Below are 15,762 nucleotides of genomic sequence, written 5' to 3' on the forward strand. Positions count from 1 at the left end.
CTGGATAACCATCCTCTATTAACACTAATGGTGGTTGTGATTATTGTTTTAAGAGGAAGTACAACTGAACACAACTATCCTCTATTAACACTAATGGTGGTGATTATTGTTTTAAGAGGAAGTATAACTGGACAACCATCCTCTATTAACACTAATGGTGGTGGTGATTTTTGTTTTAAGGGGAAGTATAACTGGACAACCATCCTCTATTAACACTAATGGTGGTTGTGATTATTGTTTTAAGAGGAAGTATAACTGGTCAACCATCCTCTATTAACACTAATGGTGGTGGTGATTTTTGTTTTAAGAGGAAGTATAACTGGACAACCATCCTCTATTAACACTAATGGTGGTGGTGATTATTGTTTTAAGAGGAAGTACAACTGGACAACCACCCGCTATTAACACTAATGGTGGTGGTGATTTTTGTTTTAAGAGGAAGTATAACTGGACAACCATCCTCTATTAACACTAATGGTGGTTGTGATTATTGTTTTAAGAGGAAGTACAACTGAACACAACTATCCTCTATTAACACTAATGGTGGTGGTGATTATTGTTTTAAGAGGAAGTACAACTGGACAACCATCCTCTATTAACACTAATGGTGGTGGTGATTATTGTTTTAAGAGGAAGTACAACTGGACAACCATCCTCTATTAACACTAATGGTGGTGGTGATTATTGTTTTAAGAGGAAGTACAACTGGACAACCATCCTCTATTAACACTAATGGTGGTGGTGATTATTGTTTTAAGAGGAAGTACAACTGGACAACCATCCTCTATTAACACTAATGGTGGTTGTGATTATTGTTTTAAGAGGAAGTACAACTGAACACAACCATCCTCTATTAACACTAATGGTGGTGGTGATTATTATTGTTTTAAGAGGAAGTATAACTGGACAACCATCCTCTATTAACACTAATGGTGGTGGTGATTATTGTTTTAAGAGGAAGTATAACTGGACAACCATCCTCTATTAACAGTGTGCCCGTTGCATTTTAGGACGTGTTCCAAGCTGGCGTGCAGGGAAGGTATAGACCACTCAGGCCCAAGAGAGTATACAAGAAAGTCTTGACATGTGAATACAATAGGCGGCCATGATTAACTTGGATCGACTACCTCTCAAAGGCGATGCAGAACAGAGCAATGTCAGGGGAATTGTTAAAAAAAACAATTAAAATATTAGATATTATTAAAAAATATACTTGTAAAAGTGAACTCGAGACGAGAGGAAGCAAACTGCGGAAGTTTTATAAACTAAGAGAAGACGGCAAGATACTTGCAGAAACACTGTGAAAAATATAGAGACAGCGTGATATACGAGAATTTATTTAAATACGTACACTGATAGACCCGATGCGCATGATTAGCGATACCTCGGAAATCATTAACTGGAAGTCGTTAAAGAAGAAAGGGATATGAAAGAATCACTCCGTCAGAAGTAGAATCGAGGAGGGAATAACATTTTCAGAAAACAAATAATTTTAAAATTAAAGATTTTTATAAGACGAGGCGGAAGATCTTACGCAGATTTAGAGAATTTTCTAACTATAACGCAAGAGAAGACTAATAGAATATTTAAAGAAAGAAATATTACTCTAAGAAAACCTTAAAATGAACATTTACTTGTCGACATTATTTGATTACATTGGCAGTTATTCCGATGATGACTTGCTAATCATCCAGATGGACCTACCTGGAGGGAGGTATGATCCAACCAGCTGAGATGAGGAATCCAACCGGACCTCGAACCGTGGCCAATGAACCAGCGATGTGACGAGCAAGAGGAGAGCAACTGACAGCTGATGTGATGAAAGACGAGCTAAGTGTTTGCCATAAGTATTACAATTCTTAATTTAGATAGGCATATGCATTAGTATATTCTAAATGTGAAATATTTAAGAGTGCAAGTGAAACAGTGAAGTGAAGTGCGTTACATTTAATCTGCCAATACTGTATTAAGTTAGTATATTATTAGATTGATATCTCGTGGATTATGGCTATGCATGAAATAAGTGAATTACCAAGGTAACTGAAAATACGACTAGGAAGAAAAACTATCTAACAGCTGAATACAAAGATTATCGTATGCTGAATAATATCTACGGATCTCGCGAAACCATCCAGTCAACAATTACGTCACAGGTGGATCGCATGAGAGGAAGTGAAAGATATAGTTTAGTTATTCCTTGCAAAGTAATGTTGTTAAATGCACGAACGCAATATTTAAGGTTAAGCATCGTAATATTGGAAGAGAATTGATCTATTTAAAGGAGTATTTACGTAAAGAAGAATGGTACGTCTTAGTAATTGCATTTATTATGAAAGAGTTCATAGATGATGAAAAAAATGGTATTGAGGAAGATGAAATGGAATTGATTGAACGTTTTATAATGAAGAAAGAAGATATATGAATTAATTTGTGTATGATAATGTGGGTTCGGTGATGCGAAAATATGCATATATTGGACCAGTCAGACGATGCAAGTACAAGGAAAGAGATACACCGTGGGAGTGACACAAAATAAGGTATGAATGGTGGATATTTACGTATAGTTGAGATTAGAGAGTTAGCGTAACGTCAAGTACAGCTGTTAATATTAAAATAAATGCATATTATGACGTATTCGCGTAACATATGTGAAGTGAAAGATGTGTTAAGCCAATATAGGTATTAGAAGCGACGCATGTAAATAGAACCGAGATATCATAACGTAAATACTTATGGAATTACTTGTACATATGATATATTAAAAATAAGCTTAGCGAATAGATGCATATTGAGCCGTATAGCAGTAAATTAAGAATTATTTAAATAGAATAGTGAGATAGATTATTTTATATTTTGAATGTTGATTTATAATACATGTAATAATTTTAAGTGAGAAGATAGTCAATTAGGAGGCGTGATTTAAAAGGCAATAGGGATGGAAACCTTAGCACGTCAGTCATCATAATGCATTTCTTCGCCAGAGATAAACTTCGTTAACGAATTCAGATAGCAAGATTTTAGACGTTATCAATTGTAAGGACATATTCCATGTTAAACTGCAAAGTGACTATGGTACAATGATTGATTTGAATGATTGATTTAATATTTCAAACATGCTTATGAATGATGAAGCTTGAGATCATTTCAGAAATAGTGAATTGATTATATTATTTTATTTTCTTAGTAAGCCAGCGCTGACTTAAATGTAGATTATTATTATTATTATTATTATTATTATTATTATTATTATTATTATTATTATTATTATTATTATTATTGAATCTAATCAACGATTGTGGAAGTTCTTAGTAATACGAGTTCTCAATTCTTTAATGTTTGCTTAATTTAATAAAGGTGTTTTCTCATTATTTTCTTATAAAGTGAGTGATAATTTGTAGCAGTTGAGAGTAGGTAGACTTAGTTTTTAAGGTGTTTATCATACGATTTGCGTCGGAGTTAAGCGGTCAATGATGAATTTTGCTCTTGAATACGATAGGATGGAGATGTTCATCGGTGATTGTCGCATGCGGTCCCTACCTTTTTCTCTGAATTCTTGTTAATCCTAGCCAAGAAGAAAAATTATATTTTTTTCTTATGTGAAGAAATACCCTGAGATTACATCTGGCTGTCGGGATATTATGGCTGTGTCGTACCTGGACGCGGGAAGGGCTCAACAGAAATTGTGATGATTATTGCTTTAAGACGAAGTTCAACTGGACAGTCCCACTCTATTAACACTAATTGTGGTGATTATTGCTTTAAGAGGAAGTACAACTGGACAACCATCCTATATTAACACTAATTGTGGTGATTATTGCTTTAAGAGGAAGTACAACTGGACAACCATCCTATATTAACACTAATTGTGGTTATTATTGCTTTAAGACGAAGTTCAACTGGACAGTCCTACTCTATTAACGCTAATTGTGGTGATTATTGCTTTAAGAGGAAGTACAACTGGACAACCCTCCTCTATTAACACTAATTGTGGTGATTATTGCTTTAAGAGGAAGTACAACTGGACAACCATCCTATATTAACACTAATTGTGGTGATTATTGCTTTAAGAGGAAGTACAACTGGACAACCCTCCTCTATTAACACTAATTGTGGTTATTATTGCTTTAAGAGGAAGTTCAACTGGACAGTCCTACTCTATTAACACTAATTGTGGTGATTATTGCTTTAAGAGGAAGTACAACTGGACAACCATCCTCTATTAACACTAATTGTGGTGATTATTGCTTTAAGAGGAAGTACAACTGGACAACCATCCTCTATTAACGCTAATTGTGGTGATTATTGCTTTAAGAGGAAGTTCAACTGGACAGTCCTACTCTATTAACGCTAATTGTGGTGATTATTGCTTTAAGAGGAAGTACAACTGGACAGCCATCCTCTATTAACACTAATTGTGGTGATTATTGCTTTAAGAGGAAGTACAACTGGACAACCATCCTCTATTAACACTAATGGTGGTGGTGATTATTGCTTTAAGAAGAAGTTCAACTGGACAGTCCCACTCGATTAACACTAATTGTGGTGATTATTGCTTTAAGAGGAAGTTCAACTGGACAACCCTCCTCTATTAACACTAATTGTGGTGATTATTGCTTTAAGAGGAAGTTCAACTGGACAGTCCTACTCTACTAACGCTAATTGTGGTGATTATTGCTTTAAGAGGAAGTACAACTGGACAACCATCCTCTATTAACACTAATTGTGGTGATTATTGCTTTAAGAGGAAGTACAACTGGACAACCATCCTATATTAACACTAATTGTGGTGATTATTGCTTTAAGAGGAAGTACAACTGGACAACCATCCTATATTAACACTAATTGTGGTGATTATTGCTTTAAGAGGAAGTACAACTGGACAACCCTCCTCTATTAACACTAATTGTGGTGATTATTGCTTTAAGAGGAAGTACAACTGGACAACCCTCCTCTATTAACACTAATTGTGGTGATTATTGCTTTAAGAGGAAGTACAACTGGACAACCATCCTATATTAACACTAATTGTGGTGATTATTGCTTTAAGAGGAAGTACAACTGGACAACCCTCCTCTATTAACACTAATTGTGGTGATTATTGCTTTAAGAGGAAGTACAACTGGACAACCCTCCTCTATTAACATTAATGGTGGTGGTGATTATTGTTTTAAGAGGAAGTACAACTGGACAACCCTCCTATATTAACACTAACTGTCGTGATTATTGCTTTAAGACGAAGTTCAACTGGACAACCATCCTATATTAACACTAATTGTGGTGATTATTGCTTTAAGACGAAGTTCAACTGGACAACCCTCCTCTATTAACACTAATTGTGGTGATTATTGCTTTAAGACGAAGTTCAACTGGACAACCATCCTATATTAACACTAATTGTGGTGATTATTGCTTTAAGAGGAAGTACAACTGGACAACCCTCCTCTATTAACACTAATGGTGGTGGTGATTATTGCTTTAAGAGGAAGTACAACTGGACAACCCTCCTCTATTAACACTAATGGTGGTGGTGATTATTGCTTTAAGACGAAGTTCAACTGGACAACCATCCTATATTAACACTAATTGTGGTGATTATTGCTTTAAGACGAAGTTCAACTGGACAACCATCCTATATTAACACTAATTGTGGTGATTATTGCTTTAAGACGAAGTTCAACTGGACAGTCCTACTCTATTAACACTAATTGTTGTTCTTTTTTCGTGTAGCTATTTCTAGCCGAGTGCAGCCCTTGTAAGGCAGACCCTCCGATGAGGGTGGGCGGCATCTGCCATGTGTAGGTAACTGCATGTTATTGTGGTGGAGGATAGTGTTATGTGTGGTGTGTGAGTTGCAGGGATGTTGGGGACAGCACAAACACCCAGTCCCCGAGCCATTGGAATTAACCAATGAAGGTTAAAATCCCCGACCCTGCCGGGAATCGAACCCGGGACCCTCTGAACCGAAGGCCAGTACGCTGACCATTCAGCCAATGGGTCGGACACTAATTGTGGTGATTATTGCTTTAAGAGGAAGTACAACTGGACAGCCATCCTCTATTAACACTAATCGTGTTGATTATTGCTTTAAGAGGAAGTACAACTGGACAACCCTCCTCTATTAACACTAATTGTGGTGATTATTGCTTTAAGAGGAAGTACAACTGGACAGCCATCCTCTATTAACACTAATTGTGGTGATTATTGCTTTAAGACGAAGTTCAACTGGACAGTCCTACTCTATTAACACTAATTGTGGTGATTATTGCTTTAAGAGGAAGTACAACTGGACAGCCCTCCTCTATTAACTCTAATGGTGGTGGTGATTATTGTTTGAGGAGGAAGTTCAACTGGACAACCATCCTCTATTAACTCTAATGGTGATGGTGATTATTGATTTAAGAGGAAGTGCAACTGGACAGCCATCCTCTATTAACACTAATTGTGGTGATTATTGTTTGAAGAGGAAGTACAACTGGACAACCATTTTCTATTTACACTAATGATAGTGGTGATTATTGTTTTAAGAAGTACAACTTTACAACAATCCTCTATTAACTCTAATGGTGATGGTGATTATTGATTTAAGAGGAAGTGCAACTGGACAACCATCCTCTATTAACACTAATTGTGGTGATTATTGTTTGAAGAGGAAGTACAACTGGACAACCATTTTCTATTTACACTAATGATAGTGGTGATTATTGTTTTAAGAAGTACAACTTTACAACAATCTTCTATTAACACTAATGGTGGTGGTGATTATTCTTTTAAGAGGAAGTACAACTGGACAACCCTCCTCTATTAACACCAATGATGATGGTAATTGTTGATTTAAGGGGAAGTACAACTGGACAACCCTCCCCTATTAACACTAATGATGATGGTAATTGTTATTTTAAGAAGAAGTACAACGGGATAACCATCTTGTATTAAGACTAATGGTGGTGGTGATTAGTGTTTGAAGAGGAAGTACAACGGGACAACCATCCTCTATTAACACTAATGGTGGTGGTGATTATTGTTTTAAGAGGAAGTATAACGGGATAACCATCTTGTATTAAGACTAATGGTGGTGGTGATTAGTGTCAGATATTTCGTCATCCATCCTTAAATAACCAACTAGATTATTATAAATTCACAAATGATTTTCCCTATTTTGAAGACGTCTCCTGTAAAATCACGGCCTAATTAGCTATGTCTAATATTTCTCCTGACCTTTGTTCTCCGGGAATGAACATTCTGTTGAGGCTAGTAGTGGTATTGATTCTGTCTGAACCATATGCGCGCTGTAACGGCGGCGATTAGCTGCTAGCAGCCTGCAGGACACGACCTGTTCAGAACGTTGTTGTTGTTATTATTATTATTATTTGTTACCGTGTTTTGGTGGTAGTTATGCATGAAAGAAGGTGCTGGGTGGTGAATAGGTCTCAAGCTACTAAAGTGAAATTAATTTTAAAATTTAACAAGGTTATATTTTCTTTGCAAAATTAGGTAACAACAAATAGAACAGGTACTTAGTAGCCGAAACACGATTAAAAAAATACATTTACATAGGTACCCCATTTGGGGCTTCAAAAGTCAGAAACATAATTCTTGGGCAATCAGCTCAGTTTTACCCCAAACACAATTTTAACAGAGGGGCAGAAAACCCCATTCATACCTAGGAGCCCTTGCTCCACATTACACTGAAAAGCCTCTTCGAGGCATACAACATACAATTTTCAAAAGAGCCACTCGCTCTCAAATTTAAGCCTCTCCCAGGCCACACCAAACTCCACCTTTAAGCTGTCCTCAAAGGACATATACACAGGGGTAAAATACCCAACCTACTGAGGTCTATTAAATGACAAGAAGGTTAATACATGACCTCTAAAATACAATTTGAGGGGAGGCGAACTTGCACTCCCAATACACTTTGTTTTAGACCTACTTGGCCTTAGGCCGTTAGTGCAAGGGCTAATCCCATACTACAGAGGTGACTTAAGAAAATAACAATTTACATTATATTACGGAAGAATTGGTTGAGAAAATAAGTTCACCTCAAGACAATGTGAGTGGGAGCTCGAGAGGGTTAGCACTCTCTATCCCAGTATGTAGCTTTACAAGAGAATGGATGAAAAGAGAAGTTACATTTTAGGAAAAGGTTACATAGTGGAACGCTTAGAACCCGCCCCGAAAGTTAAACTGCTGAGCTAGCAAAGAAAGAATTTATTAATCGGCCATTACCTTGTTGCTGACCGCTGCCGAGGAAAGAGGCGCTTCCCGCCTCCTGCTATGTACTTAATACACTGAAAGATGGAACAGAAGTGGCGCAGAGACCCAAAAATTAGCAGTTTATATCCTCTCGTGGAAGGTTCTAGGCGTTAGGGGAAAGAAAACACCCTCCCACAAACTCTTTATTGGGTAGGACCCCGCAACAGATTCAAGTTGGGGGAAGATACACCAGATTGGTCAGAAATTAATAGAAGAAATTCGGGATTGGATACATTCATAACAAGGGGAAGAAAGGGGTAAATATTGCCAACTTAAACAATGACAGAAAGAAATTTAACAAAGAACAAACTCTTGAAATTAAATTTTCTCCAAAAAAATAGTTCTTTGACTCCGCACTAGATTGCACTATTGTAGATCTTCAGTAGTGTCCTCTAGAAGAGAAAGTTCACACTTCTTACTTCAAGTGAAACAAAACCACATCAAAAATGACACAGTTCAAAAACTCAAAATTTTCCACGTGGTGACATCTTCTGAGAAAGTAGAGAATTAATAGCATAGATAAAGTTCAGACTTCCTCCAGCAGAGGAGTTTCAACTGGCGCACATTTTAAATTAGCGGAGTGGAGGTGTACCGCCCGGTACAGACCTCCCCCCCCAAAAGTTCCACCAGGGGTGATATATGAAACCAGGTCCCAGGTTTGATGTAGATATGGAGATTGATTGCCAAAAAAAAAAAAATTATAAGATTTTCTTAATTTGGTTTGTATCGGTTTCAAAATTTTCTTGTTGCAGGTGAAGTATAGTCTTTAAGTTGTAGAAGTTGAATTCTGAAGATAAACTTGTAATACTTAAAAGTGATGAAGAATTTTGCAATGTCCACCAAATATTGCTTGTTGGTTTCCCAAGTGTAGTCATTACTTATAGTAACTGTTCATGTAGTTGAGGTTAATGAAGTTGGATGGCCAGACCGGCCGTTGCAGCTTGCGTCCAAAGGAGGCCGCTCGGACCCCTCAAGTACCCTGAGATACCGCTCGCCCGCACTATGAGGGGAGCAGAGGTGTTGAAGCACGCCGCGCCCGCGGTGAACATATACAGGCTGCGGGCAAGTAGCAGGTCGTGTGCCGCACATCAGCCTTGGCCGGGAGGAGAGCTCCGGCTCGCCGTGCACATGTCGTCCTCGCTGGGGCCGAGGGGGCCCGTCCTCGAACCCAGCCGCGGCACAGCGCCGCGCGGCTGTGGGGGCACTGAAACATAAAGCTAGGCGGCAGAATTGTGTTGGACCATCATCTTTTTTGAGGGCACAGGCATTATGGAGAGGTTGAGGGGCCAGCGGCGTGTAGATATCCATGGCATTTTATATTATGAAGCCACAGTGTGTATTGGAGCAGGAGACGGGAGCGTGGTAATGGCCGTGGCAAGGACAGGATGGCAGTTTAACAGTCGGGGGAGGTTTACAAGAAATGCTTACATATAAAACAAAATATTATAGAAGGAGCAGAATGCCTTAAGTGTGGAACTCAAAAAAAAATATAACCATCATATTCCTATCAAATTATATGAAGCAAGTTAACACAAAATTTACACCGGTTTCACCTGGGACAGGTGAACCCTAAATATCCTCTCGGTGGCTGGATTACTTACTAACAATGTAACCGGGGTGAGAAAATCGAGAATGATGCATGGCCCATGAAATCTGGGGGCAAGCTTGCCCGCGGGAACAAAATTTTTGACCATAACCTGGTCACCTACATTCAAAGGGGTGGGTCTCCGTCCACGATCATACCTTTCCCTAACCTTTTCATGAGACACTTTAAGATTGGCTTTAGCCTTCTTCCAAAGATCTTTAATGTTATCCGGATCTACTGTCTCGGGTAGAATGTCATTCAGAGACCAGAGGTTAGAGAGCGGCAGTTGGGAACAAACTTGAACATCAAAGAAGCTGGAGTAAACTTGTGAGATTCATGAACCGCCGAATTCAAAGCAAAAGCTATCCAATGCAGGGACGTGTCCCACCTGGAATGATCTTCATGATGATAGGCAATAAGTGCGGACCTGAGATTACGGTTAACCCGTTCAGCCAGGGATGGTTGAGGGTAATAAGCAGAAGTAGTTACATGAGAGATGGACAAGTCAAAACAGAATTTACGAAAAAGATTAGATGTAAAAGCCTTAGCATTATCAGATACAACATATTGGCACGGACCAAAAAAAGCAAAAATAGAATTTAAGCAAGTAATTGTAGACTGAGCGGTAGCCAGCTTAGTCAGAAATAACCAGGAAAATCTTGTAAAACCATCTACGCATACAAAGATGAACTTGTTGGCATTACCCTTTGACTGGGGGAAGGGTCCTACATAATCGATATACAGGCGTTCCATGGGGCGCGACGCTTGATGCGAAGACAAAAGGCCTACCTTGGTGGACATGGTGGGTTTACTGAGCAAACAAGCTTTACAAGCTTTTACAAGTTCACGAATTTCGCCGTCCATACCTTTCCAGATGAACATTTCACGAATCTTTTCACGAGTTTTAAAGATACCCAGATGCCCTCCTAATGGGGTCTCATGATAATACTTGAAGATCATAGGTACAAGAACAGCTGGAACGACAACTTTCATCATCTTGTCATGCCTCGAAGGGCAACATAAAACACCATTCCTCAGAACATAAGGGACAGCATGTTCCCCAGAAGAAAGGGTTTCCATTATCGGAGCCAGCGTCGGATCTTCACGTTGGTATTTCTCAATATCCCTAAAAAGCATGGGAGCATCTGTTAAGATGGCATTAACACCAGATAGTATGGACTCGGAAGGTGATGAACTGTCGACCGGTTCGTGGGCCTCGACGTCGTTATGAAACATACGGCTGAGTCCATCAGCAACAACATTTTCGGTACCTCTGATATGTCTAACATCAAACTGGAAGGCGGAAATACGAATAGCCCAGCGGGCTATACGACCAGTACGACGCGGCCTACCTAAGACCCAGCTTAAGGCTTGATTATCTGTCTCCAGGTCGAATTTGACATGTTCCAGATAGAGACGGAACTTTTCTAAGGCGAATAAGACTGCCAAACCTTCGAGCTCATAGATGGAATACTTGGCTTCTTGAGCCGACAATGTCCTAGACGCATAGGCGATGGGTCGCCTCCCTAGTTCAGTCTCTTGAAGAAGGACTGCAGCTACTGCTGACGACGATGCGTCGGTTTGGACAATGAATTTCTTCGAGAAATCAGGCATAGCAAGGACAGGGGCATTACGAAGCGCTAATTTAAGATCTTCAAAAGCGGCTTGTTGAGAAGGTCCCCACTTGAATTTGATGCCTTTCCTACGAAGGAGGTTTAAGGGCGCCGCTCTATTAGCAAAGTTAGGAATGAACTTTCTGAAGAAATTCACCATACCAATAAACCTGGCGATGCCTTTAATGTCCTTGGGAGGTTTAAAATCACGGATGGCCTGTGTTCTAGAATGATCGACTGCTACCCCATCGGGTGACACAATATGCCCTAGGAATGACATAGAGGGCTTAGCAAAGGCAACCTTGGACAACTTAACAGTTAACCCAGCCTTACGAAGGCGATCGAGAACTTCTCGCAGATGATCTAGATGTTCTTCAAAAGTCTCCGAAAATACGACGACATCATCTAAATAGTGATATAAGTATTCGAATTTGATGTCGGAGAAGACCCTATCTAGTAGCCTAGTGAGCACAGCTGCTCCAGTGGGGAGCCCGAAAGGCACGCGGTTGTATTCATATAAATTCCAGTCCGTGGCAAACGCTGTAAGGTGTTTAGACTCTTCGGCAAGGGGAATTTGATTATAGGCCTGATTCAAGTCCAAGATAGTGAAGAACTTGGCCTTACGAAACCATGAAAAGCAAGAATGAAGGTCAGGAAGGGGCACAGATTGCAACACCACCTTCCGATTGAGAGCCCTGTAATCAATGACAGGCCTGAAGCCTCCTTGGGGTTTCGGGACTAGAAAAATAGGCGATGAATACGCCGACTTAGAGGGCCTAATAATACCATCCTTCAACATCTGATCGATAATTTCTTTCAGAGCCTTCATTTTAGGTGGAGAGAGCCTATAAGGTGGAAAACGGACAGGAATCGAATCCGTGACCTCAATTTTGTATTCAATAAGGTCAGTAACACCAAGAGTATCAGAGAACACCTCGGGAAACGACTGACACAGTTTGCGAATACTATCAGCCTGCTCCTCAGGTAGATGTCTAAGGTCTAACAACATCTCATCCTGGGTAGGCGAAATAGAAGAACATGACACAGAATTACACTTTAATAGTGGTATTTTACAACTAGAAGCAAATTTGAATGTGCACGACCTAGACTGGAGATCGAGCACAAGACCAGTGTGAGAAATAAAGTCAGCTCCCAATATAATGGGGCAAGACAATTGCTTGGCCACAAACAATTTAATTTTCCATGTAAACTTAAAAATACGAATCTTGACCAGTAAGGAACCTAGAATTTCTAATGGAGATGAATTAGCCGAAACGTATTGAACAGGAGAAGAGACATAGTCAGGAAGTTTACAAACCGATTTCAATTTAGAATACCATTCAGCCGAAATAATCGAACAAACACTGCCTGAATCTAAGAGAGCTGTTATAGGCTCGTTATTTAACTCAATCTTAAGAAAAGGAACAGGTGCGGGGGTATCCGCCGCAATCCTAAGACATTCTTTAGGGCATTCAAAAGATGAATTTGAAGGCTGATCGTCCTCTGCATTTACAACCTGTTTATTAGGGGCTGGGTCTCGGGAAGATGGATTAGTCGACTCAGCCGAAGCCACTAGTCACTTTTTATTATTGGCATAGCTGGAATTTGCACCAGAAGTTGAGCAGGAGGGGGTGCTATTTGAGTTTGGGCAATTCTTGGCGATATGTGAGAAGGCCCCACACTTAAAACAGCCTTGTGATGACCCGGCTCCATTCCTTGTCCCACTTGACTTGATCAGTGGACACTTGTCGCGCAGATGGTCAGGCGACCCGCAAGCATAACATTTACGGGGATTGACTGGTCGGCGAGGTGGAGGCCGAGTGTTACTAAAGGAAGGCGGGGGTTCTTTCGCGACACGCAAAGAATCGGCGTATCTAACTCCTTCCGCTGAGACGGCCAATGTTTCAAGTTCCGAGAAAGTTTGCGGGCACGCCGCGAAACACAAATATGACCTATAGGGAGGTGAAATTCCCTCTACAATAGCCTGTACAATCTGATCTTCAGGAAAATGAAGGGCAAACACCCTAGTATAAAACTTAATGTCCTGTATGAAATCAGCCAAGTTTTCATCCAAGCGCTGTACACGATAATAGTACTTCTGAATAAGGGAGGACCTGGCCCTAGCAGGGATGAAGTTAGCTAGCAAGTGGGCATGGAAATCCTCAATAGATGATTGCTCGGCAATGGCTCTTACGATTTTATCAGAGAGAATACCAATAGCATACGGATAGATAATTTGCAAAATTTGACATGGAGACAGAGAAAACACAAGGGCATGATCCTGAAATTCCACTAGAAATCTTAAAAATGAAATTACATCACTGGCGGTATTAACAGAAAACTTAGAAATACCTCTGAGCAACATTGCCAATGGATGAGGCAAGCTGCTAAACCCGGGTGACATAGTAGGTAAAGGCTTCAATGGCAAAGAAGTTAATTCAGAACGGATGTTACTCAATGATGCGCGACGTTCAGATTCGTTGTCCAATGGGGCAGGGATAGTTTGAGCAGCAACGGTTACCCTATTAACTTCTCCCTTGGGAGGCGCTTCCTCACTACCAGTATTCACTATGGTGGGTTGATCAGATTTGGGAGGAACTTCCCCAGTTAACAATTGAGTGACCTTACTAGATAATTCGGAAATATTTTCCAGGAGCGTACTAGCTTCCTTCCTCTGAACGTCATTCAGTTTTAGAGACAACAGATCGTTAACCCTATTCGAAAAATGATATAGCCTGCCTTGCACACGCTTAATTTGATTAGGAGACGGATCATTTTCATCAAAAAAACTAACTACAGAAGCTAGCCCAGTAACGTTCTCCGTGATCGTGGAAAGAGAATCGTCAATTTCTTTCTCTCCCAAATTGGGGATGGAAATGGGCAAATCAAGGGACTCTCTAAGCTTGTTAGTGTCTATTGCAACCGTGCCTCCAGATTGCACATTTCTGATAGTTAATTCATAGATCAACTCCTCCTTGCGCAAATAGTTAAGAAGGAGAACATCGCGAGGGCCGGGCATGATGACAGACCAATTTTGAAAAGGTCAAAAAATTCCAGCAACTGAGAAAATGGTTAGAGTTCGGATCAAAACAATGTGTAGCCGTCAAAAGGGGCTAAATTGAGACCCATTCAACCACGCTCTGCTACCACTTGTTACCGTGTTTTGGTGGTAGTTATGCATGAAAGAAGGTGCTGGGTGGTGAATAGGTCTCAAGCTACTAAAGTGAAATTAATTTTAAAATTTAACAAGGTTATATTTTCTTTGCAAAATTAGGTAACAACAAATAGAACAGGTACTTAGTAGCCGAAACACGATTAAAAATACATTTACATAGGTACCCCATTTGGGGCTTCAAAAGTCAGAAACATAATTCTTGGGCAATCAGCTCAGTTTTACCCCAAACACAATTTTAACAGAGGGGCAGAAAACCCCATTCATACCTAGGAGCCCTTGCTCCACATTACACTGAAAAGCCTCCTCGAGGCATACAACATACAATTTTCAAAAGAGCCACTCGCTCTCAAATTTAAGCCTCTCCCAGGCCACACCAAACTCCACCTTTAAGCTGTCCTCAAAGGACATATACACAGGGGTAAAATACCCAACCTACTGAGGTCTATTAAATGACAAGAAGGTTAATACATGACCTCTAAAATACAATTTGAGGGGAGGCGAACTTGCACTCCCAATACACTTTGTTTTAGACCTACTTGGCCTTAGGCCGTTAGTGCAAGGGCTAATCCCATACTACAGAGGTGACTTAAGAAAATAACAATTTACATTATATTACGGAAGAATTGGTTGAGAAAATAAGTTCACCTCAAGACAATGTGAGTGGGAGCTCGAGAGGGTTAGCACTCTCTATCCCAGTATGTAGCTTTACAAGAGAATGGATGAAAAGAGAAGTTACATTTTAGGAAAAGGTTACATAGTGGAACGCTTAGAACCCGCCCCGAAAGTTAAACTGCTGAGCTAGCAAAGAAAGAATTTATTAATCGGCCATTACCTTGTTGCTGACCGCTGCCGAGGAAAGAGGCGCTTCCCGCCTCCTGCTATGTACTTAATACACTGAAAGATGGAAAAGAAGTGGCGCAGAGACCCAAAAATTAGCAGTTTATATCCTCTCGTGGAAGGTTCTAGGCGTTAGGGGAAAGAAAACACCCTCCCACAAACTCTTTATTGGGTAGGACCCCGCAACAGATTCAAGTTGGGGGAAGATACACCAGATTGGTCAGAAATTAATAGAAGAAATTCGGGATTGGATACATTCATAACAAGGGGAAGAAAGGGGTAAATATTGCCAACTTAAA

The sequence above is a fragment of the Anabrus simplex genome, chromosome 13 (assembly GCF_040414725.1).
Source record: "Anabrus simplex isolate iqAnaSimp1 chromosome 13, ASM4041472v1, whole genome shotgun sequence".
NCBI classification, from domain to species: domain Eukaryota; kingdom Metazoa; phylum Arthropoda; class Insecta; order Orthoptera; family Tettigoniidae; genus Anabrus; species Anabrus simplex.